This window comes from Lepus europaeus, chromosome 2 (genome assembly GCF_033115175.1).
Source record: "Lepus europaeus isolate LE1 chromosome 2, mLepTim1.pri, whole genome shotgun sequence".
Lineage (NCBI taxonomy): Eukaryota > Metazoa > Chordata > Mammalia > Lagomorpha > Leporidae > Lepus > Lepus europaeus.
In genome coordinates, this window is record NC_084828.1 from 16,955,801 (window position 1) to 16,981,817 (window position 26,017).

Consider the following 26,017-nt stretch of genomic DNA (forward strand, 5'->3'; position numbering starts at 1 on the left):
GAAGTCTTAACCACTATGTGAAATGCCTGGCCCAGTTCTGGATATTTAGTTGTGGTATTACAAAGTGAACTAAGACTCTATCTATCATAATACTGTAAGAAAAAGGAGGGCATGTGGTGGATGGTTATTTAGTCAATTCCTTTAAAAAGCAGGTGGAAGGAGCATCTAAGTACTCTTAGTTTCCAGATGCAGAAACTGGGACATAAAGAAGTTATTTCTCTTGTTTAAATTCAACCAGTCCGTTCAATTGCAGTCAAAACTAGAATCCTGGTTTCCTAAACTTGCAGGCTAATGTTTTTACAAGCTCCCTTTGTTTCTCTACAATTCTCAAAACTCACCTTTAAGATCCTCTCTCTCTCTCTCTCTCTCTCTCTCTCTCTCTCTCTCTCTCTGTGTGTGTGTGTTTTGTGTGTGTGTATAGTTATAGCTTCTAGTTGCTTACTATGAACAAATTATATTTTTATAATTAGACTGAAAACTCCTGAAGTTTTTCTGTTCGAAATCTGACCTTATTTACTGTGAAATATGAATGAATGTTAACATTGTAAATTACTAACTGTGCTAGAGGAACATCTGCTTTAATAGTAACCCAAGTGTTAAAGGAGTAAAACTGCTCAGTTTGGTGTCCCTGAGCTTCCCTGGCCTCCTGCAGTCCCCCAGGCCACATGGTTACCTCCTGCAACTCCAAGGCCAAAGATTCCACTGGCATTCAAAGGCTCCAGACTGAATGGCCAGGAAACACAAGGTGATCCAGGCTCACCTGGCTGAACATCACAATCCACAGCGTGTTCCATGCCACACATTCTTCTGCTGCATGAGTAAAACGTGGCACAATACGTGGAAAGTTCCTGTAATCCCTTCTATTTTAAATTTACCAAGGAGTTGACTTTAAAGAAATGTTAAAAGACTAGATTCCAAAAGAACTTCTAGCGGAATATAATTGGTTTGTTCACATACTTATTTCTTTGCCCAGTAGTGCAAGATTTTCCAAGTTTATCTTTCTTCTTCCAGTTATTTTAATTTCTTCATAAATACTGACTGTTTTGTGTATGGTACCATGGGAGATACAAAATGGTATTTGACACTCTCCTAATGGAAGTTATTTTCTGGTTGAGATGAGAGTGGAGTTTCCATGTCTGTCTTATTTACCATAGGGACCCGATATCTAGAACAGCATCTGGCAAGAATAGGCCCTCAGCAAATATTTATGGGATACATGGATGCAGTAGCCTACACTTATGTAGCCAGCATGTATTCACTCTAGTGTTCTAAGCACAGTTGTGGCCTCATTTGATCTTCACAACTCTTTATGGAGGAGCTACCAGTACTGGCTTTTTTTTTTTTTTTTTTTTTTTTTTTGATGAGGAAAATGAGGCTTAGAGAGATTAATTAGCTTTCCATGGATGCCTAGGTGTTGTACTAACGTCACCTGTTTCTGAAGCCTGTTCTCTTAGCTGCATTGCTCTATTGCTTCTGCATGCTATGTTGTCTTCTTCCTCAGTGCAAAAGACACTCTGCATATGCTTTTAGTACTGAAGTTGAGAAGTGCTTACCACAGCATCCCTTTTGTGGGGTAAGAAACAATGTGCTGTGAAATTTTGAGTCTGAACCAGATAGAGGACAAAGGCTGCCCTTGAAGGATTTTCAAAGGCAAGAAATAAAATTCATCTTCCTTTGACTTCTGGGAGAAGATTGCCTAGAAATCCTCCCTGCAATATTATTGTATTATAATCTTATAAGCTACTAGAGTGTCACTTCTCACCTTAGCCTAGTTTCATGATCTGAAATAGTTTGTGTGGCTGAGAATCCAATGTTGTTTGAATTTCTGTACAACCTTTAGCATCTATTATGGCACCTTGTTATAGATTTAGATGGAGTTGGATTATTTTTAGAAGGTAAGCCTGAAGGGCTGAAAGACTAACTATATCCAAGTATCCTTGCTGAAACTTGAGTTCTGATAAGCTTTCTCCTTCATGTTTTCTTCCAACCCTCCTTCTTTGGAAGAAGTCCTAAAGAAAAAAAACCCAAACTATTAATATGAAACCAGTTTTGACATTTCCAGAGACTTCTCTAGGTTCTGGACCAAGCCTGACTGTTGTTTTAGTCCACCTACAATCTTCCTACACTTGAGGGATTTCAAAAAATGTGGCTAATGATTTGGACTTGTTATAATTTTCTCTAACTTATTTATTTTCTCTGAGGTTAAGAACATTTTGTAAATTCACAAATACCAAAAGTTTTTTGCACATAATGGAATAACTTAAAAAAACCAGACCAGATTCAGAATATTTCTCCAAGGAAAGGAAATGCACAAAATAGTCAAATGATTAACTAAAAAAAAAAAAAAAACCCTGAGAACTAAAATATCTCTGAATTAATTCCTAAGGTATCCTCTTTTTCCATTATGAAACATTCATTAGTCTGCACTGTTTTTTTTTAATTTTCCTTTTCCTCTTTCTTTCTTTCTTTCTTTCTTTCTTTCTTTCTTTCTTTCTTTCTTTCTTTCTTTTTGTTTTTTGCAAAACAAGAATTATTTAAGTCAGAAACTTCCTGCCACAGCAGCCAGGAGGGGGGCTCCAAGAGAGGAAGACCCTACACTGTTTATTGAAGGGAAACTTTGATAAGGAATTGATAACTTTATCTGTGTATTTCAGATGAACATTTCTTTGCCTGCCAAAAATTTTACTATAAGTTCAGACATTTATCCTCAATATATTTTCCAGCCTGTTCCGGTGCTCATCTCTCCTCTTCCCAATAAATACTAAAATATTCACATGTAGAGTAAGTCACCATATCATTGTAGAGAGTGATTATAAAAAAATTTCATTTTGTTCATCCATGATAAGGGTATAAATTCTGAGTATGAATTTTACTCCAATAAGTAGGATCTTTATGGTCTGAGGATCTGATGTTCATAATCGCCAAGTCCATTTTGGAAATTTTTGTTATCTGAAGTAGAGTGAGACTTATGAGCGACCTAATTATTAAATTGATAAAATCATTGAAATTGCTAAATTGATCAGAATTGACAATATTTCTGTTTTTACAAGTTTTATTTATATATTTGAAAGAAAGACTGACAGAGAGAGAGAGAGAGAGAGAGAGACAGACAGAGAGAAAGAGTTCCAGGGTTGGGTCAGGCTGAAGCCAGTAGATAGGAGTCAGGAATTCCATCCAATATCCTCACATGGGTAGTAGGGACCCAACTATTTGAGCCACTACCTGCTGCCTCCCAGGGTGTGCATTAGCAAGAAGTTGGATCAGAAGTGGCGGTGAGACTGAAATCCAGGCACTCCAATATGGAATATAGGCATCCTAAGAGGTTTTAATCACTACACCACAATGCCCATCCTAATAAATACTTTTGAGTAACTATATGCTAAATCAAATAATAACTTCATTTCACAATTGAGTCTTGCTATTTATTAAACAAAGACAGATGTAGGGCTTGGAGTAGGTACTTAGTTAGTAGTCTCTTTCTTGACATTCTGTCTATAAGTTTCCAACAAGAATAAGCTCTTTCCAACTTGATATTCTTTCCAATTTACTCCAAGAATTTGATTCATTCCCAAATCAGTCAATTTTTATAACTGACATTTTCTAATGCATTTGGCTCTATTAGCAGTGCAGCCATATAATGTTACTTCTGGTTTACTTTGGATTTAATTCAAACTTCTTTTACTGGATCTCATTTCCTTAAGCAACGCTCTCCATACCTGTAAGAACTAACTATATCTTTTTGCATAAGTCAAAGTAAAAACTATTGATAGACTTATCTCTCCCCAAATATCAGTAGCTCTTAGTGTCCAAAGGAAGAGCAGCATTTTGGGACTCCAGTGTGTAGTGGAATGAGAAGGCCATGCCAAGGTGGCCACTGGCAAGCGAGCATGTTACTCAGGAATGGCTTTGAAACCCACCTGGCAACGGAGCCTGCCTGGCAACAGGCTGTGATTGGATGGCTTTGGAAACTGCCTGGCAACAGGCTGTGATTGGTTGGGGCATAGACCACCCCTTGACCAGATTGGCTGGTCTTGGCTATATAAGCTGTTGTACCAACTGTAATAAACGAGTCTGCAGGCTGCTCACCTCAAGCCTGCTTTCACCCGACTCCCGGAGTCTGTGTGTTGACTCTGCGCCTCTTGCCCCCACCACGCTGCTCCTCTCAGAAACGAACCCACTGCAACATTGTTGAGAAATCAAGGACAACACCAGTGCTATAAAGATGCATGAATAGGAGTAGGAAAAGTAGCAGTAACAACAGGAGTCAAAGCATTAGAAATGGTTAAGTGTCAGATAATGTTTACTAAATGTTTTTTTTTTTTTTTTTTTTTTGACAGGCAGAGTGGACAGTGAGAGAGAGACAGAGAGAAAGGTCTTCCTTTTTGCCCTTGGTTCACCCTCCAATGGCTGCCACGGTAGGCGCGCTGCGGCCAGCGCACCGCGCTGATCTGATGGCAGGAGCCAGGTGCTTCTCCTGGTCTCCCATGGGGTGCAGGGCCCAAGACTTGGGCCATCCTCCACTGCACTCCCGGGCCACAGCAGAGAGCTGGCCTGGAAGAGGGGCAACCGGGACAGGATCGGTGCCCTGACCGGGACTAGAACCCGGTATGGCCGGAGCTGCAAGGCGGAGGATTAGCTTAGTGAGCCGCAGCGCCGGCCTAAATGTTTTCTTCCCTGGCACTGTGACAAGCACTTTACCTGCAACAATAACTTCATTTCACACACACAAAAATCAAGGCTAAGAGAGGTGAAATAATGTGCCTGAACCTTACATAGTTCTAGATGTAGAGCTACAAAACTCATTGTTTCTTTAAAGTTTAGTAGAACTTGCCAGTGAATCCATCTCTCTCTCTCTCTCTCTCTCTCTCTCTCTCTCTCTGTGTGTGTGTTTTAAGGAAAATTTTTCTAACATTTCAATTTTTCACTTTTAATTGGGTACATTGGGTTTTCTTTTCTGAGTTCAAAGGCTATACTTTTTTTAAAAAAACTATTTGAAAAAAGGAGTTATAGACACAGAAAGAGAGAGCATGAGACAGAATGAGAGAGAGAGAGTGCATGAGAGAGATATATTCCATCTGCTGGTTCACTTTCAAATTTCCTCAATAGTAGGGGCTGGACAAGGTCAAAGCCAGGATCCAGGAACTATGTACAGATTTCCCAAGTAGTTGAAAGGAACCCAAGGATCAGGCCATCAGCTATTGTCTTCTCATGCACATTAGCAGGAAGCTGGCTTGGAAGCAGAGTAGTTAGGACTCAAACCAATACTCTCATATGGGATGCAGGCATCCCAAGCGATGGCTTAACTCATTGTGCCACAATACCTGCTCCAAGTATGTTCTGTTTTTAATCTTTTTTTACACTTGATCTTATCTCAGCCATAAGGCCAAGAAGTGGTATTCTTTTTTTTTTTTTAGACTTACAATTTTTATTGATAGGGTTTGTAAAAATATTTAAAATCAAAGGCCAATTCCTAGGTCTCACTCAGTTGATTATTCCATTCATTTATATTAAACATACCTTTCCCTAAAGTATTAATAACTTTGTCAAGGAACAAGTCAAACCTGTGAAAACATCTCTTCACATTCAACACCAGTTTTATATATTTCTGTTCTATGATGCAGAGATTGTCTCAACATTCAATTGATACATCAAATATCTTAATTTCATTATAGCAGAATGTTTTAGCTTAAGATTCAGAGATTATTTAATAAATTGATTAAGACAAAAGATAAAAACATTCTCATTCATGAGTGATACACATGCTGATCACCAAGAATCCTGATTGGCTGAAATTTCAAACCCAACAACCCCAATTATACAAATACATTACATTTTTTAATATTAAAACTACGCACATTATCACTTCTGAGAAATATTTTGTCAGAGATAGCTGCTATTGCCTAACATTTCTGGCACTATATCTGGTACCTTCATCATCATTATGAGGGTGGTCGAGTTTCCTGTAAATATTAGCATTTTATATGGGCAAAACAGTTAATAATATTTGGTTCACTTACTAATAAGCCAAATGTGCTCGTATGTAACTCCTCTTCCTAAAGTTTCTGAAGCTTTGATCTATTGGTTTTGGTCTGTCCTTAATATAAAATACATTAACAAACATTTTTGCAGAGTTAACACTAAACTACAAATTGATGACACTTTCAAGGCAAAGCAGAACAGTCTGTTCCTTCGGCATCCTGTGACTGAATTCTGACTTTCACTGCTCTGTCACGCTGTCTCCCTCAACACTGACATTTCATATTTTACAAGAGGAAAGATATCTACCCATGCGAGCTTAAAAATTGATCTGCACAGAAGAAATAAAAAAAATTTACATGCAACAAATTGGTTTTTAAAAACAGAAAAGTAACATCTGTCACTTCTGTCATGCTGAAAATTTGACATATGTGCACATGCAGGAGAGAAATTTTAGTCTAGTCCTTCACTAAGCTTTCACTCTGACAGAAAAAAATGTGTATTCAAAATAGTTCATGTACTAAATACTGCAACAATCTGTGTGTATAAATGCCAGTTATGATGGCTTTTGTTCTACCTGGTTAAAAGAATATCTTGAGCAACTTAATATTAAGTGCACTGAAAAACCACAAATCAAGAATCTATGACCTTATATAAAGAAATCAAAATGTATAAAACAGCTATAAAAGCAAGGAACAATTAATGCCATTTAAGAGTTTTAACTAAAACTACATAGAAATACAATTTAAATGGCAAACTCACTTTTACAAAACACTCAAAGGGTCAGCAATTGAGTTCTTCCAACAGAATGCTTAACAAGGATTTGGAAAAAGAAATACATTCTCTTCACTGGCATAATAGTGTAAATCACGGGAACAAGCCAACTCCCTCTTTCCTCTCTTTCAGCCTCAAGAAATTAGTTCTTCAATAGTTGTTTTTTGAAATCTTTTCTTTCAGTGAGGTCATTGTAACTTCCTTCAAGGTAGCACTGGCCAATAATTTCTCTATTGTTTCCTTTAACTCTTCATCTGTAGGTGGTTTCTTGAATTTTTTTAGTTAAAAGCTCATCATCTGAACTGTCCTCAGATTCACTTTCTTTCTTGGCACTGTTTTAATTCTTGGTGATGCTGCCATCTATTTTCTTAACATTAGCACTTTTTACAGATGTTTTACTTTTAGAAGCAGCTTTCTGTTTCAGCTTCTCTCTTTTAGAAGTCTTTTTTCATTGGCTCCTCTTCATTTTCTTTATCTTCATCCTCTGAAGACTCTTCCTTGTTTTTCTTTTTATCTTTGTCACTACTAGACTGGTTTGACAGAATTTCAGAATATTTGGTTTGCTGGTGAGGCTGTCTGGTGGGGCTGGGTGTCTGTGGCCCCCTCAGACACTGGTAGAAGATCTTGTGCAAGCAGATTGCAAGCTGTGATTGGGAGGTTTGCTTTGAGACCCAATGTAACATCCTGTTCTTTATGTGTGCTTAGTCACATATTTTTTAGAAAACTTTTTTTAATAAATATAAATTTCATAGGTACAGCTTAACGAATATAGTGGTTCTTCCCCACATCCCCGCCCTCCCACCCCCACCCATCCCATCTCCTACTCCCTCTCCCATCCCATTCTTCATTAAGCTTAGTTTTTAATTGTCTTTATATGTAGAAGACCAACTCTATACTAAGTAAAGATTTCAACAATTTACACCCACACAGACACACAAAATATAAAGTACGGTTTGAAGATAAGTTTTACAGTTAATTCGCATAGTACAACTCATTAAGGACAGAGGTCCTACATGGGGATCAAGTGCACAGTGACTCCTGTTGTTAATTTAATAATTGACACTCTTATTTATGATGTCAGTGATCACCCAGGGCTCTTGTCATGAGCTGGCAAGGCTACGGAAGCCTTTTGAGTCCACAAAATCCATCAGTATTTATACAGGGCCATAAGCAAAGTGGAAGTTCTCTCCTCCCTTCAGAGAAAGGCATCTCCTTCTTTGATGGCCCTTTCTTTTCACAGGGATCTTATGCTCAGAGATTCTTCATGTAGGTTATTTTTTGCCACAGTAGCTCTCCACGCCTGCGAAACTCTCATGGGCTTTTTAGCCAGATCCAAATGTCTTAAGGGCTGATTCTGAGGCCAGGGTGTTGTTTAGGGCATTTGTCATTCTATGAGTCTGCTATGTGGCCTGCTTCCCATGTTGGATCTTTCTCTCCTTTTTAATTTTATCTATTGTTATTAACAGATACTTGGTATTATTTATGTGCTCTCATTGGCACTTTTTCCTATCTATATGATCAGTTACACACTTAAAATGATCACTTTAACTGGTAAGATGGCCTCAGTGCCACCCAACTTAACAGGATTTGGAGTCCCATGGCAAGTTTTTAGCTTTACCCTTAGGGGTAAGTCCATGGGAATGTGTGCTGAACTGTACATCTGCTCCCTCTCTTATTCTCACTCTTATTTTTTACTGGGATCTATTTTCAATTGGATTTAAGCACATATGAATAATTCCATGTTAGGTAAAGAGTTCAACCAATGGTATTAGGTAGAAAAAATAATAAAAATAAATTTATAAGCTGCTCCTCGACAATCAGGACAAGGGCTGATCAAGTTATTGCTTCTCATAGTGTCAATTTCACTTCAACAGGTTTCCTTTTTGGTGCTCAGTTAGTTGTCACTGATCAGGGAGAACATATGAAATTTGTCCCTTTGGGACTGGCTTATTTCACTGAGCATGATGCTTTCCAGATTCATCCATTTTGTTGCAAATGACCGGATTTCATTTTTCTTTAACTGCTGTGTGGTATTCCATAGAGTACATATCCCATAATTTCTTTATCCAGTCTTCTGTTGATGGGCATTTAGGTTGATTCCAGGTCTTAGCTACTGTGAATTGAGCTGCAATAACATGGAGGTGCAGATAGCTATTTTACTTGCCAATTTAATTTCCCTTTGCTAAATCCAAGGAGTGGGATGGCTGGGTCGTATGTAGGACTATATTCTGGTTACATAAATTTAACAATGAAGGAATAAGTTCTTCTAACATATGAGATGCTGTGAAGAATGTTCTCCCCTCTGTAACTTGGTTCCTGCCTTTACTGAGACCTCCTATGGCCACTCTGCTTGTATTGATATTTGGCTCATGTATTCTCAACTGCCTTGTTAAATTTGTCTCTCAAAGGATAGGAATCCATCAAGATACAGATATTTCTTCAAATGAAACCCCAAATGGAGACTACATTCTACCAAGGCAACCTGGATTGTCACGACCACATCCCTTGCCCTTTCACACCTTAAGGGGCCCTCTCTGTCAGCAAAAAGTAGCCAGAATGAGACTGACATTCCAGGTCCCTACAGTAGTAGGTTGTGGATTAAAAGAGGGGGAAATTGAGGCTGTCCTGTGGGCTGGATGTCTGTGGGCCCCTCAGGTGGTGATAGAATGTTTTGCACAAGCAGGCTGTAAGTCTTGGCTGGGAGGCTTGCCTGGAGACTCACTGGCATTTTTCCCTACTGTAACAGAGCATACTCTTCTGTATGTGTGAACCTGTGGTTTTAATCCAGTCTCAAGCTAGTTGTAATTTTCCATCCAGAACTAGCAGGGGAGGGGGCTGAGCCCACCTAAGAGGGGTCAGGCTGTCTCCAAGAGACCCCTATCCGCATTGGCTCCAAGTCAATCAGCACACAGTATGTGAAACCCATGTCTACCCTCCCTTCCATGACCAGTAAAAGCTTGGCTTTCCAGAACTGATGCATTCCTTTTTTCTGTCTTTGCTAGAAGTCTTTTTTTTTTTTTAAAGATTTGTTTATTTATTTGAAAGTCAGAATTACACAGAGAAGAAAGGCAGAGAGAGGTCTTCCATCCGATGGTTCACTCCCCAGATAGCCACATGGCCAGAGCTGTGCCGATCTGAAGCCAAGAACCAGGAGCTTCTTCTGGGTCTCCCAGATGGGTGCAGGGGCCTGAGGACTTGGGCCATCTTCTACTGCTTTCCCAGGCCATAGCATAGGCCATAGCTAGATCAGAAGTGGAGCAGCTGGGTCTCAAACCGGTGTGCATATGGGATGCCAGTGCTTCAGGCTGGGGTGTTAACCCACAGCACCACAGTGCCGGCCCCTGGAAGTCTTTTTTGACATTGGCAATGGTTTGCCAGAAGGCTTTGGATGCCTTAAGAAATTCAAGGTTCTCTTCACCAGTTCACTATTTGCACCTGATCTCTAAATCAGGACTCTCGCAGATGCTCTTTAACATGGCATTTCTAAATTTTTTTCTTCCTTCTGTTTATACTGAACACATCCTTTTTAAAATGGAAAACCACTGAGCTGACGCAGATTCTTCTTTAATGAGGACACTGTGCCTGGCCTATTGTAAAACAGTTTGTGTAGATTTCTAAGTTCATCTGTTTTCTTCTTGCTCAGAAAGAAATGCATCCTTTCGATTTCACAACGTTTCTGCCTCTTTCCTTGTGCAACTGTAAATAGCTCCCTTTGTAAAGAGGAGACTTGCATTGTTAACCTCTACTTTTTTTCTTTTTCCTCTTGTCTTTGGTGATGAGACTTTTCTTTCTCCTCCTCTTCATTGTCTTCCTCCTTCTCCTCTCTCTCTGGCTGGGCAGGTTAGGCTCCTTCCCGGATCCCTGCTGGTGGTGGTGCCCTTTCCCCCTGAGGACGGGTTCTGGGCCTGATGGGCAAGGCACAGGGAAGCTCCAGGAGGCTCTGGAGGCCAACAATGAGGTGAAGGCATGCAGGCTGTATTCTGTCATGATGCTCGGGCTGCCGGCCCTGCTCCTGAGACAATAAGCTCTGTTTTGTTCCTATGGTGTTTGTACCTTATTTAAGCTCATTGTTATATTTATTTCTTTTATTGAATTCTTATACTTTTCAATGCTTATATTTGTCCTGAACCAGACAAGAAATTCAGTGTGTTCCTGTCATTTTGTTCTCTTCCCTTATCACTGTCCCACATCTTAGGCTGTTATTTTCTAGAATAATCTGGCCCACTAGGGAGCATATACAAGGGTCCATCAAAATGTTTGTGTAATTAAAATGAATTCCATCAAAATGTGCTTAAAATATTAATTTATTTTGATGCAAAACTTTTTGAAGTCTGTATATCATTTTCTCATAATATGCATTTTTTATGAACTCTGAAGGATCTTCATATTTTCTGCTTTGTTGCTTAGGTCCTTGACTGTTTTAAAAAAAGATTTGTTTATATGAAAGGCAGAGTTAGAGAGATAGATCTTCTGTTCACTGGTTCACTCCACAAATGGATTCAACATCCGGGACTGGGCCTGGCGAAAGCCAGGATCCAGGAGCTTCTTTCCAGTCTCCCACATGGGTGCAGGGGCCCAAGCAGTTGGGCCATATTCTGTTGCTTTCCTAGGTGCATTAGCAGGGAACTGAATTTGAAGTGGGGTGGCTGGGATGCAAACTGGTGCCTACATGGGATGCCAGCACTGCAGGAGGCAGCTTTACCCGCTGTGCCACAGCACCAACCCTGGTCCTAGATTATTTCCATATTATTTAAATCTTTTATACCCTTACTGATTTGTATACTTGTTCCATCAATACAGAGAGAGGTATGCTAACATTTCCCATTATGTTGATGGAAATTTTCATTTAGATTTTTAAAAGTTTTTAAAAATTTTTTTAACTTTATTTTATTTTATTATTATTATTATTTTTTTGACAAGCAGAGTTAGACAGTGAGAGAGAGAGACAGAGAGAAAGGTCTTCCTTTTTCCATTGGTTCAACCCCCAAATGGCCGCTATGGCCAGCGCACTGTGGCCGGCATGCTGCTCTGATTCGAAGCCAGGAGCCAGGTGCTTCCTCCTGGTCTCCCATGCGGGTGCAGGGCCCAAGGACCTGGGCCATCCTCCACTGCACTCCCGGGCCACAGCAGAGAGCTGGACTGGAAAAGGAGCAACCGGAACAGAATCCAGTGCCCCAACTGGGACTAGAACCTGGAGTGCTGGCGCCACAGGTGGAGGATTAGGCCGCGGTGCCGGCCTAAAAGTTTTGTATTATAGATTTTGTCCTGTGTCTGTAAATGACCAAAGTTAAATTAATTTTGGCTTCTTGGGGAACTGAATCATTATTTTTTGAAGTGTTCCTTTTCATATTTAGTAAAACTTCCCCCACCTGAAACTCTATTTTGTGTTCTATTAGTAGGGTTATATTAGGTGTTCTACTCAGTTCAGTTTGCTATGGTTAAGTTTCATCAGTTGTTGACTTATAAAGAGCAGAAATAAAAAAAGTAAATAGCAGAAATTTAGTTTTCACATTTTAGAGGCTGAAAATTCAAGGTTAGGGTGCCAGCATAGTTAGGTTCTAGTGAGGGCTCTCTTATTGGTTTCTTCTTTCCATGTTTTCTCATGGCAGAAGCAGGGCCAGGGAATTCCCTGAAGCATTTTTTATAAATGCACTAAATTCACTCATGAGGGCTCTAACCTCAGAACTCAAGTTATCTCCCACAGATTCCACCTGTAATACCATCATACTGGAAGATAAATATTCAGTCCATACCACTAGGTTTTATTTAATTAATATTTACTGTGTTTTAGCTTTTTCTATCACTTTCCCTTCCACCATTTTGTACTTTTTAAGTTAAGATGTGTGCAACAGGTTGAAATTTATTTGGATCCTTAACTCCTAGTATGGCTGTATGTGGAGATGATGCCTCTAAGGCAGTAATTGAATTTAAATGTGGTCATAAATGTGGATCACTGGTATAATATGGTAAGTGTCTTTATAAGAGGAAACCTCAGAGTTCTCTGGGTTTTTTTTTTTTTTTGCCTACATGCATGTCCTGAAACAAGGTTACAAGGACCTAGAAAGAATAGGGCTCTCTACCAGAAAGGAAGAGAACCCTCATCAAACACAGAATTGGTCAATCCTTATCTTAGACTTCTCACTTCTAGAATTGTGAGAAATAAATTTATGTTGCTTAAGCCATCCAGTCTATGGTGTTTCTTATAAGCAGCTTGTAGTTGCTTTATTGAAACATCCCTTGTTTTGTTTATCTATTGCTATGTAAAAAACTACCCAAAAAAGTAATGATTTAAAACAATGAAAATAATTATTTTGTGCAGAATTCTCAGAGGTGGATTATCTCTTTCAACTTTTAGCATTAGTTGGTGAAACTTGAAGACTTGTGACTGGAACCATCCAGAAAGTTTACTCTCATGTCTGGCTGTGGACTCTGGTTGTTGGCAGGAAACCTTATGGAGGCTATGACTGTAATATTGCATATGGCACTCCACGTGTTGTCTGCTTCCTCACAGCATGGAGGCTAGGTTTCAAAAGTGTCTCAATAGGACCGTGAGGAAACTCCAATAGGTGACATGGTGTCACTTACTACCATGCGTACAGGCACTCCTAGATTCAAGAAGAGAAAGCAGGCCCTCCTCTTATTGAAGATACAGTAGATCTCTAGGACTTATTCTTATTACCCCACTGAACATTTGTACCCTGAAGAGCATGTTTTGGATGAGGATCTACCTCTTCTTTGCTCCTTGATCTTAACTTCTTTAAATTGAAAAAAAAATTTTTTTTAAAAGTATTCATTTGAGAGATTCCAAGATGGCTGAATAGGGAAAAGACGTGCTGTTTTAGAACAGGGGAAAACAGCAGAAGAAGGATGAACAGAGGAATGAACAGAGGAAGTTCATTCCCAGGGAAGAGTAGGAGAGAAGTTTGCAGTGGAAATTCTACAGAAGGAAGAGTGCTGCCGTGGAGCAATGTGGAAGGTGTGGAAGACCAGCGAGGAGCAGGGACACGAACACAATTCCTGTGGATGGGAGCTGGAGCAGACACCAGCTTTGGAGAGCAGCTCTCGCCACTGGTGATATTGCCTGAGAGAGAGCCTTGCTGGCCACACTGTCTTTGAGTTCGGCCTAGAGCCCTAGTTGGGGCAAGGTACCCAAATAATCCAGTGAAAGAAAAGCATGTTTCTTTCTCCCCATCCTCCCAAAAGGGAACATGGCAATGAGTGGGAAAAAAATGTGACATTTTAATTCATCTATAACTGGAAACTATAACTGAATCTAGCAGCTACAAATGCTAGTTCACAGTTTAATGAAGGACAAATTGTCATAAAAACTTTAAACATTTTATTAACATACAGTATACATACCAGGAAATGCACATAACTATCGAGATCAATGGGCTTTTGGTCATCTGATAGCACTCATAACCAACACCCAAATTAAGAACAAAATATTACTAGCACCCCTAGTGCTCACTATTCTTCCCCTTCTTCCTTCCTTCCTTCCTTCCTTCCTTCTTTCCTTCCTTCCTTCCTTCCTTCCTTCCTCTCCCTTTCTTTCTTCCTTCCTTCCTTCCTTCCTTCCTTCCTTCCTTCCTTCCTTCCTTCCTTTCTTTCTTTCTTTCTTTCTTTCTTTCTTTCTTTCTTTCTTTCTTTCTTTCTTTCTTTCCTGCAGAAGATGAGAGGGAGAGACAAAGAGAGAGATCTTTTATTTACTAGTTCATCTCCTAATGGCTGCAATGTTTGGGGTGGGCCACACTGAAGTTAGGATCCAGGAGTTTCTTCTTGGTCTGCCACATGGGTGCGGGTGCCCAAGTACTTGGGCCATCTTATGCTGCTTTCCCAGGCACCTTAGCAGGGTGATGGATTGGAAATGGGGCATCTGTGGCTCAGACCAATGCCCATACGGATTCATGGCATTGCAGGTGGCAGCTTAAGCTGTCATGCTATAATGCTAGCTCCCAATTTCCTCTCTTGAAAAATGCCTATTTGAAGCACTCTGGCCTCAGAATCAGCCCTTAAGGCATTCATATCTGGCTCAAGAGCCCATGAGAGTATTTTAGGCATGAAAAGCCAAGACACTCTGGCAAAAAAAAAAAAAGACCTAAATGAAAGGTCTCTATGAGTGAGATCCCAGTGGAAAGAACGGGCCATCAAAGAAGGAGGTACCTTTCTCTGAAGGGAGGAGAGAACTTCCACTTTGACTATGACCCTGTTGGAATAAGATTGAAGTCGGCAAACTCAAAGGCTTCCATAGCCTTGGCAACTCATGACTAGAGCCTACGGAGATTACTGACGCCATAAACAAGAGTGTCAAATTGTTAAGTCAACAACAGGAGTCACTGTGTACTTACTTCTCATGTGGGATCTGTCCTTAATGTGTTGTCCAATGTGAAGCAATGCTATAACTAGTACTGAAACAGCATTTTACACTTTGTGTTTCTGAGTGGGTGCAAATTGATGCAATCTTTACTTAATATATACTAAATCAATCTTCTGTATGTAAAGATAATTGAAAATGAATCTTGATGGCCGACGCCGTGGCTTAACAGGCTAATCCTCTGCCTTGCGGTGCTGGCACACCAGTTCTAGTCCCGGTCAGGGCACCAGATTCTATCCCGGTTTCCCCTCTTCCAGGCCAGCTCTCTGCTATGGCCAGGGAAGGCAGTGGAGGATGGCCCAAGTCCTTGGGCCCTGCACCCACATGGGAGACCAGGAGAAGCACCTGGCTCCTGGCTTCGGATCAGCACAATGCGCCGGCCACGGCGGCCATTGGAGGGTGAACCAATGGCAAAAGGAAGACCTTTCTCTCTGTCTCTCTCACTATCCACTCTGCCTGTCCAAAAAAAAAAAAAAAAAGAAAATGAATCTTGATGTGAATGCAATGAGAGAGGGAGCGGGAGAAGGGAGGGGTGCGAGTGGGAGGGAAATTATGGGGGGGGGGAAGCCATTGTAATCCATAAACTGTACTTTGGAAATTTATATTTACTAAATTAAAAAAAGTTCCAGAATTACAAAAAAAAAAAAAAGAAAGAAAGAAAGAAAATTGCCTATCTGAGTCTTTTGCCCATTTCTTAACTGCATTGTTTGTTTTGTTTTTGTTGAATTTCTTGAAATCTTTATAGATTCTGGTTATTAATCCTTTATCAGTTGCATAGTTTGCAAGTAATTTCTTCCATTCTGTCAGTTTCCTCTTCACTTTTCTGAAGTGTTTCTTTTGGAGTGTAGGAGTTCTCAATTTGATGTGATCCCACTTGCCAATTTTGGCTTTGATTGCTTGTGCCTCAGGGGTCTTTTCCAAGAAGTCCTTGCCTATGCCAATGTCTTGCAGAATTTCCCCAATGTTCTTTAGTACTTTGATAGTATCAGATCATAGGTTTAGGCCTTTAATCCATTTTGAGTGGATTTTTGTGTAAGGTTTAAGGTAGAGGTCTTGCTTCATGCTTCTGCATGTGGATATCTAATATTCCCAGTACCATTTGTTGAAGACTGTCCTTGCTCTAGGGATTGGTTTTAACTGTTTTGTCAACTAAGTTCATTGTAGATGCATGGATTGATTTCTGGCATCTCCATTCTCTTCCATTGGTCTAGCCTCTGTTTTTGTGCCAATACCAGGCTGTTTTGATTATAACTGCCTGTTGTATGTCTTGAAATCTGGTATTGTGATGTCTCCAGCTGAATGTGTGTTGTATAAGATTGTGTTAGCTATTCAGGGTCTCTTGTGTTTACACATGAATTTCAGTATCTTTTTTCTATATCTGAGAAAAATGTCCTTGGTATTTTGATTGGTATTACATTGTATCTGTAAATTACATTTTGGAATATGGACATTTTGATGATATTGATTCTTCCAATCCATGAACATGGAAGATTTTTCCATTTTTTTTGCCATTTTTTGTGTCTTTTTAAAAAAGAAAACATTTTATTTATTTACTTGAGAGGTAGAGTTACAAACAGTGAGAGGGAGAGACAGAGAGAAAGATTTTCCTTTTATTTGTTCACTCCCCAGATGGCTGCAATGGCCAGAGCTGTGTCAATCTGAAGCCAGGAGACAGCAGCTTTTTCCAGGTCTCCCACATGGGTGCAGGGGCCCAAGGACTTGGGCCATCTTCCACTGCTTTCCCAGGCCACAGTAGAGAGCTTGATTGGAAGAAGGGCAGCTGGGACTAGAACCAGCACCCATATGGGATGCTGGTGCCACAGGTGGAGGATTAACCTAGTGTGCCATGGTGCTAGCCCCTTGTGTCTTCTTCTATTTCTTTCCTTAATGTTTCATAATTCTCTTCATAGAGATCTTTGATATCTTTGGCTAAATTTATTCCAAGGTATTTGATTTTTTATAGCTATTGTGAATAGCTATAGTATTGATCTTAGAGGTTCTTTCTCAGCCATGGCATTGTCTGTGCATACAGAGGATATTGATTTTTGTGTGTTGATTTAAATCTTTCCATTTTTCCATACTCTTCTATAAGTTCCAATAGTCTCTTAGTGGAATCTTTTGGATCTCTTTTGTGTTGAATCATGTCATCTCCAAATAGGAATAGTTTGAATTCCTCCTATCCAATTTGTATCCCATTGGTTTCTTTTTCTTGCCTAGTGGCTTTGGCTAAAACCTCCAGGAATATATTAAATAATAATTGTTAGAGTGGTCATCCTCACCTGGTGCTGGATCTCAGTGGGAATGCTTACAATTTTTTTCCATTCAATAGAACATTGGCCATGTGTTTGTCATAAAATGCCTTGATTGTGTTGAGGAATGTTCCTTCTACACCCAATTTGCTTAAAGTTTTCATCATGAAATGGTGTTGTATTTTATCAAGTGCTTTCTCTGCATCTATTGAGATGATCATATGGATTTTGTTCTTCTGTCTGTTAATATGATGTAACACAATTACAGATTTGTGAATGTTAAACCATCCATGCATACCAGAAATAAATCTCACTTGGTCTGGGTGAATGATCTTTCTGATGTGTTGGTGGATTTGATTGGCTAGAATTTTGTTGAGGATATTTGCATATATGTTCATCAGGGAAATTGATCTGTAGTTCTCTTTCTCTGTTGTATCTTTTTCAGGTTTAGGAATTAAGGTGATGCTGTCTTCATAGAAGGAGTTTTGTATGATTCCCTCCCTTTTAATAGTTTTTAATAGCTAGAACAGAATTGTAGTTAGTTCTTTTTTAAATGCCTGGTAGAATGCAGCAGTGAAGCAGTCCAGTCCTTGGCTTTTCTTTGTTGAGAGGGTCTCTATTACTGATTAAATTTCCACCTTGGTTATGGGTCTGTTTAGGTTTTCTAGGTCTTTATGGCTCAATTTAGGTAGGTTGCATGTGTCCAGGAATCTATCCATTGCTTCTAGGTTTCCTGATTTGTTGGTAAACAGCTCTTTGTAGTAATTTCTGATGATTCTTTTTATTTCTGTGGTGTCTGTTGTTACATTTCATTTTTCATATCTAATTTTATTGATTTGAGTGTTCTTCCTCCTTTTTTTGGTTAGTTGGGCCAATGTTGTGGCAATTTTGCTTATTGTTTCAAAAAAAACAGCTCTTCATTTTTTGATCTTTTGAATTTTTTGGTTTTAATTTTGTTGATTTCTTCCCTAATTTTAATTATTTCTTTTCTCCTACTAGTTTTGGGTTTGATTTGCTGCTGTTTTTCTAGATCCTTGAGATGCATCAGTAGCTGATTTAATTTGGTGCCTTTCCAGTTTCTTGACGTAGACACCAATTGCTATAAACTTTCCTCAAAATTCTGCTTTTGCTGTATCCCATAAGTTTTGATATAATGTGTTATCATCTTCATTCATTTCCAGAAATTTTTTGATTTATTCAATTACCTACTGTCCCTTCAGGAGTATATTGTTCAGTCTCCATGTGTTTGCATATGTTCTAGAGATTCTTGAGTTGATTTCCAGCTTCATTCCATTGTGGTCTGAGATGATGCATGGTATGATTTTGATTTTTTTTGAATTTGCTGAAACTTGCTTTATGGCCTAGCATGTGGTCAATTCTAGAGAAAGTTCCATGCACTGATGAAAAGAATCTGTATTCTGTGGCTGTAGGATAAAAAATTCTGTAGATATCTGTTAGGTCCATTTGGCCAATAGTCAATTAACTCTGTTTTTCCTTGCTGATTTTCTGTCTGGTGATCTGTCCATTACTGAAAGTGGAGTATTGAAGTCCCCCGTTACTTTTATATTGGAGTCCATGTCTCCTTTTAGATCCATTAGCATTTTTTTTCAACTACCCAGGTACCTTATAGTTAGATGCATATATGTTTGTAATAGTCACATCTTCTTGTTGAATTGATCCTTTAATCATTACATAGTGCCCTTCTTTGTCTCTTTTAATAGTTTTTGTGTTAAAGTCCATTTTGTGTGACATTAGGATAGATACACCAGCTCTTTTTTGGTTTCTGTTGGCATGGAATATCTTTTTTCATCATTTTACTTGCAGTCTGTATCTTTGTTGGTGAAATGTGTTTCTTGCAGGCAGCATTTAGATAGGTTTTGGGTTTTAATCTTTTCAGCCATTCTGTATCTTTAAACTGGAGATTTGAGGCCATTTACATTCAAAGGGACTATTGATAAGTAATGATTTTGCCCTGCCATTTTTTGATAACTATTCCTACTTTTTACTTTGGATTTCCTTTTTACTTTTACTGGGAGGTCTTCTGACTTCCCCTTCTTTCATAATAATGACCATGTTTCTGTGTTTCTGTGTGCAGCACATCCTTAAGAATCTTTTGCAAGGTTGGACTGGTGGTGGCAAATTCTTTCAATTTATGTTTGTTATGGAGGGTCTTTATTCATAATTGAGAGCTTTTCAGGGTACAGTATTCTGGGTTGACAGTTTGAAATATATCTCACCATTGTCTCCTAGCTTGTGGAGTTTCTGATGAGAAGTCAGCTCTGAGTCTAATTGGAGATCCTCTGAAAGTAATTTGGCCTTTCTGTCATGCACATTTTGGAATCATTTCTTTATGTTTTACGGTGGGGAGTTTGATTACAATGTGTCGTGGTGAAGATCTTTCCTGGTCATGTCTATTAGGAGTTGTATGTGCTTCCTGTACTTGGATGTCCCTTTCTTTCTTCAAATTAGGGAATTTTTCTGTAATTATTTCCCCAAAAAAAGCCTCCTAAAGCATTCTCTCTACATCTTCAGGAACGCCTTATACCAGTATGTTGGGTCATTTGATAATATCCCATAGATCTCCAACATGTTTTGTAGTTTTCCTCCTCCTCCTCCTCCTCCTTCTTCTTGATCTGACTGTAAAATTTCCAGCAATTTGTTTTCTTACTCAGATATTCTTTTTCTGCTTCTCTGAGTCTGTTTGGCAGGTACAATATCCCCCACAAGTCTCCAAGCTGGATTCCCTCCAGGCTTTTCCTGCAGCTTTATTGTGGCTTCTGTTTATGAAGCAAGGTAGTTGCATAGTCCCTATAAGTTTTCCAGACTCAAAACTAGTGAGGACCATGAAATCCTCCCTCAGTCAAAGGCACCAGCAGCAAGAGCCAGGGCAGCCTCCTTCATCTTTCCCTGGAAGGTGGTGCTTTCCATCTGGGAGCCAGGTGCGTATTTTTAGGAGTTCTCTGGTTGCACATGGTTGGCAGCTCTGTTTCTGTCCTCTCTCTTCATTGCTTCACAGAGTCTATGTTCTGTTTTGTCCATTCTTCACTGAAAATTTCTCTCAATCAATCTCCTGGTAATGTGGTCCTTAACTTTTCTGTTATCTTTCTGTAGTTTAGGTCAGCGTGGCTTCTCACATTCAACCATCATGGATGTATACATTGTCATAAAGTTTAAATCATATCTGTTTGTATCTAGTTTCTCTTTTAGTAAAATTGAGGCATTTTTGGCTAATTATTGAAAAAACTTTCCTATATCATAACAGATTTGGTTTACTAGTTCTAAGGACCCCTGACCCAACTATGAGACTTTCCAGTTTTAAATGTGGCTATGAAATGTAACCTGTGTGCTTGTTGAGGTGGATTCGTTCTGAGAGGAGGAGCATGGTGGGGGCAAGAGGTGTGGAGTCACCACAAAGACTCCGGGAGCCGGGTGAAAGCACGCCAGAGGTGAGCAGCCCACAGACTCATTTATTTCAGTTGCTACAGCAGCTTATATAGCCAAGGCAGCCAGTCTGGTCAAGGGGAGGTCTATGCCCTAACCAATCACAGCCTATTGCCAGACAGTTTCCAAAGCCATCCAATCACAGCCTGTTTTCAGTCAGGCTCTGTTGTCACGTGGTTTCCGAAACCATCCAATCACAGCCTGTTGCCAGGCAGTTTCCATTGCCAGTGGCCATCTTGGCATGGCCTTCTCATTGCACCACATTTCCCCTTTTTTATTTTTGAGCAATGGGAGGCATGATTCTTGGCCATACCATTGTTAACTTTGTTTCCATGTGGTCTCTGTATGTGGCTGTGCCTGTCATAGGTCGTTCCCCAGGGGATCTTACCCATCATTGACTAACTAGCACTCAAAATGGGAGACCACAGGAGTGCTTGCTCAGATGGGGGTAGGAATGAAGAACAATGGTAATCAGGAATGGCATAACTGCACATAGGCTGTGGGCCATTTGAGTGGCTGACCAGAGCTAGTGGGGTATAAAATACTAGTGGATGTGGCTATGGGCAATTCCTCAGGGAAGGATGATAGGGCAGGTGCGTCTGCTAACAAGGTGGACTCTCAGTCTTGTTCAGCTGGTTCTGGTTGGCTGTTAATTGCAGGCTTGATGTTTCTGGCTGGTACCCAAATGGGCTATCCCGCATTCTCTGGAAAGACACAAGCATATCCTTGACCCTTGGTTAGCAGAGGGTGTGGTCCCTTCCATTCTCCTGTCAGGGGGTCTTTCCATCTAACCATAGGGGTTGGAGTCTAGGATGGAAAGGATCCCCAGTGTTTAAGCTGGAATGATCCCTTGGGAATCAAAAATAAGAATACTGATAGTAAAAAGAACCTCAGTCAAAGCAAGCTGGGGGCATATGATTGCTTTTCTGTCTTTGTAAGAGATCTTTAATCATCCTATGAGTTCCTTCAATGATTGCCTGTCCCTGTGGGTTGTATGGGATACCTGTGGCAGACTGTATGTTCCAGGATTTCAGGAAGGAATTAAATTCCTGTGATGTATATGCTGGCCAGTTATCAGTCTTTATGGTCCAAGGGACATCGTAGACCAGCATGGCTGACTTAACTGCCTTTATCACATTATTAGCCTTTTCTCCAGATTGGGCTGTTGCAAATACAGCCTTTGAATAAGTATCTACCACCACATGGACAAACTTAAGTTTACCAAAGGAGTTAATGTGGGTGACATCCACTTGCCAGAGCTTATTAGGAGCAAGGCCTTGCGGGTTCACTTCTGCTTGTTGCAGTGGGCCTAATGGGGCGAGGGGTGCACAATTCTTGCAAGAGTGCACTAGGTGTTTGCATTGGCTCATTTTTAGCTCCGGGAAAAGCAATTTTATGTTGCTTGCTGACATATGAAATTTTTGGTATAGAATACGGGATTTTTCTAGGCTTCCAATGGAAGCCGTGTTGCAGGAGATAAGACAATTAACCTTTTTGTTGCCTTGGAAAATAAAGCCAGGTAACCCAGTATGTGATCTTATGTGTGAGAAATACCATGGGTGTTTTCTGTTCTCAGTTAGCTCTTTAAGTGTTGTGAACATCTGGTCAATTGGCTTATTGGTTGGGTTAAAGACTTGAAAAGGGATCGTCTTTGCTACCTGTACTGAGTATTTGCTGTTGGAAAATATATTTACTGGCCCATCCTGGTTAAGGAGTAGAACCTTGACTATTGCCCTTATTTCTCCCAACTGTACTGATCCCCCTGTGGGTTCTACATGGATCTTATCTTTTTCTGTTGGTGTCTTGTTGGTGTCTGTAAACACACACGGTGCCATGGGTATAGGTTGATTAGAAGGGAAAACATGTTTTGCATAGTCTATTTCTTTCTCTCTCTTTTTTTTGATAGGCAGAGTTAGACAGACAGACACAGAGAGAGAGAGAGATAGAGAGAAAGGTCTTCCTTCCATTGGTTTACCCCCCAAAATGGCCGCTATGGCTGGTGCACTGTGCTGATCCCAAGCCAGGAGCCAGGCGCTTCCTCCTGGTCTCCCATGCAGGGCCCAAGGACCTGGGCCCCCATGCAGGGCTCAAGGACCTGGGCCATCCTCCACTGCACTCCTGGGCCACAGCAGAGAGCTGGACTGAAAGAGGAGCAACCAGGACAGAACCAGTGCCCCAACCAGGACTAGAACCCAGGGTGCTGGAGCTGCAGGTGGAGGATTAGCCTAGTGAGCCGTGGCGCTGGCTGATAGTCTATTTCTAAGGTTTGAAAATCTGGAGTAGCCTGTCCACTGGCAGGTGATTGTCAACCTGTCATGGGAAATTTATCATTAAAGTTTTAAAGAGCGTGCTATTCTGCATCAGTGTTGACAGTTCTAATTGTGATAGGGGTAGGACCACTATATCTGGCTCTGTGTTAAATATCTTATTGGCATAATATCTTAATTTAAGTCCTATCATAAGGATGGCATCTACTTTGTTAACTATTTTATGACACTCACTCCAGGCTATGTGCACCCAAAAAAGTGGTCCGTGTTGTTGCCAAATAACTCCTAAGGGGACTTTGAGGGTAGATATAGTTATGGCAAATAGAGGCACCTGAGGGTCATATCTAAAGGTTTTTAAATTTGACAATTGGGTGTTGATCTTTTCTATAGTGGATTTGGCTGCTGTTGTCGTGATTTTTGAAGAAGGGCTGTTTCCCTTAGTCAGTAAATCGTATAGTGGTCTAAGCTCTGCAGGTGTTAGGAGAAGGAAAGGCTTCAACCAATTGATTTGGCCACATAGTTTCTGAAGTTCATTAAGTGAGTATTTATGCTTGACTTTTAGGTTTGGGCCCATTGGAGATATATGGGAGGAGATTTGATAGCCCAGGAATTGAAAGGGAGGAAAATGTTGTACCTTTCTGTGGCAATAGACAAGCCCAGGAATTGCAAATTTCTTACTGTCTCACTTAGGCCTTCAGAGTTGCCACATTCTTGTGAGCAAATAAGATATCATCCACATAATGTATGACCAAGCACTGATCTTTAAGTGTGCTGATCACATGAGAAATGTATCTTTAGCAAATATCAGGGCTGTTTTTCATGTCTTGTGGGAGTACTGTCCACTGAAATCTTTTTGAGGGGAGCTTGAAATTGGACTCCCCTACTTTAAAGGCGAGGTAGGCCTTATCCTCCTCAGTGATGAGAATGGAAAAGAAGCAATCTTTGATTTCAATGGTACCTATGTGGTATCTTTTAGGAATGGCCCCTGGGTGGGGAATGCCAGCCTGGAATGTTCCCATTTTTTTTTTTTTATGATTTTGTTGATGGCTCTCAAATCCTGTAGTAGCCCATACTTTCCCTGTTTCTTTGGTATCACAAAAATGAGCGTATTGTGAGGGCTAGTGGAGGTCTCCATGTGTCCCTTTTCCAATTGTTCCTATACCAATTCTCTAAGGATGCCAAGTTTGGCTTGTAATATTGGCCACTGCTCTACCCAGATGTTTCCTATGGGGATTGGGCCTGGTTTTTGTATGAAGTGAGCAGTGGCCCCTAGGATTGGGGGTGAATCTTACTTGTAGGCTTTCCATTAAAGCTGTTGGTTCATGGAGATTGATCTGTAGTAAGGATAACTTGCATTTGTGAGAGCACATCTCTCCCCCATAAGGTCATGGAAACCTCACCAGTTAATGGAAAGATGGTTCCCATAACTCCATTGTCATCTTGCCATGTTACAGGCGTGATGACCTAATTAGCCAATTTTAATCCTCCAACGCCTTGGAGGTTGGGTCCAGGCACTGTCTTCCAATGTTGCATTTTCCTTGTGTCCCTAGCTTTTAAGACAGTGGCATATGCCCCCATATCAATTAAACCCACAAAGGCCATGTCATCTAATTATAGGGTCAATTTTGGCCTCAGATTGAAGATAGGCATTGACCACTTAATGGTGGTGAGACTCCCTCTTACTTGCTGGGCTGAGGTCCACCCCATTGGGAGTTTAAAGGCTTGGTCTTGCAATCTCTTGCCCAATGAAAGCCTTTTTTACATCAGAGACATGGCATTTTGGGCTTGCTCCATCAGTCAGCATTTGGGCCGTTTCGCCGTAGGTGTCCTGTTTCCTGACATCCCCAACAAACTGGAGAGTCATTAGACTTCCTTGTGTTCAGTTTGTTAATGGCCATAGTTAGGGCCTGTATGCGTGTATCAGCAGGGTTTACCTCCTTTGTAGCTACTATCCATTTAGAAATGTCTTCATTATGGACTGGGGTGATTACAGCTTTTGTCTCTCTCTCTCTTTTTTTTTTTTTTTGACAGGCAGAGTGGACAGTGAGAGAGAGAGAGAGACAGAGAGAAAGATCTTCCTTTACTGTTGGTTCACCCCCCAATGGCCACAGTGGCCGGCGTGCTGTGCTGATCCGAAGCCAGGAGCCAGGTGTTTCTCCTGGTCTCCCATGCGGGTGGAGGGCCCAAGGACTTGGGCCATCCTCCACTGCACTCCCGGGCCACAGCAGAGAGCTGGCCTGGAAGAGGGGCAACTGGGACTAGAACCCGGTGTGCCGGCGCTGCAGGCAGAGGCTTAGCCTATTGAGCTGCGGTGCTGGCCAGCTTTTGTCTCTTTGGTAGCCCCTTCCCAAGCTAATTGTTTGACCAAATTGTCTTGATCAGGGCCATGTGGTAATCTTTTCTCTACTGCCTCCAAGACTCTGGCAAGGAAGTCGGGGAACCATTCTCCTGGACCTTGACTGGGTTTCTAAAGAGCTGACTATAATTAGAAGGATTTATATTTTTTAAGGCTCTAAGTGCCAAATCTCTGACCTGATCAAAATAGGCAACTACTCCAATGCGGGCCTGTTCATGGGGATCTATGTAGGTGCTGCAGCTTGTAAGCATATCAAAGTTTACCGCAATTCCATTGGCAGCATTATTCCTTGCCTCGGTTTCAGCCTCTTCCTCATAGGAGGCTTTCCCTGTAAGAACTATGGTCTCGACAAACATGCTTTGAGCAGTGTAACCCAGTCAAAATGAGTTTGAGGTTCACTACCCATTGTGTGAGCACCTGTTCAAAGTAGGGAGAGTAGGGGCCTGATTCTTGAGAAGCCTTTTTTAGCATAGTTAGGCCATTTATGGGCGTTGAAATCCAGGGCCCAAATTCTGCTTCCGCTCCTACATTTATGGCAAACATGTGGGTGGAATGAGGTCTAGCAGCTGTCCTGAGAGCC

The 26,017-nt window shown here is 40.7% G+C and overlaps 1 pseudogene; it reads right to left on the reverse strand.

Annotated features, from left to right (window-relative positions):
- Positions 1-6,900: 6,900 nt before the first annotated feature.
- LOC133750389 (protein DEK-like) lies at positions 6,901-25,793 on the reverse strand (annotated as a pseudogene).
- Between the last annotated feature and the right edge of the window lie 224 nt (positions 25,794-26,017).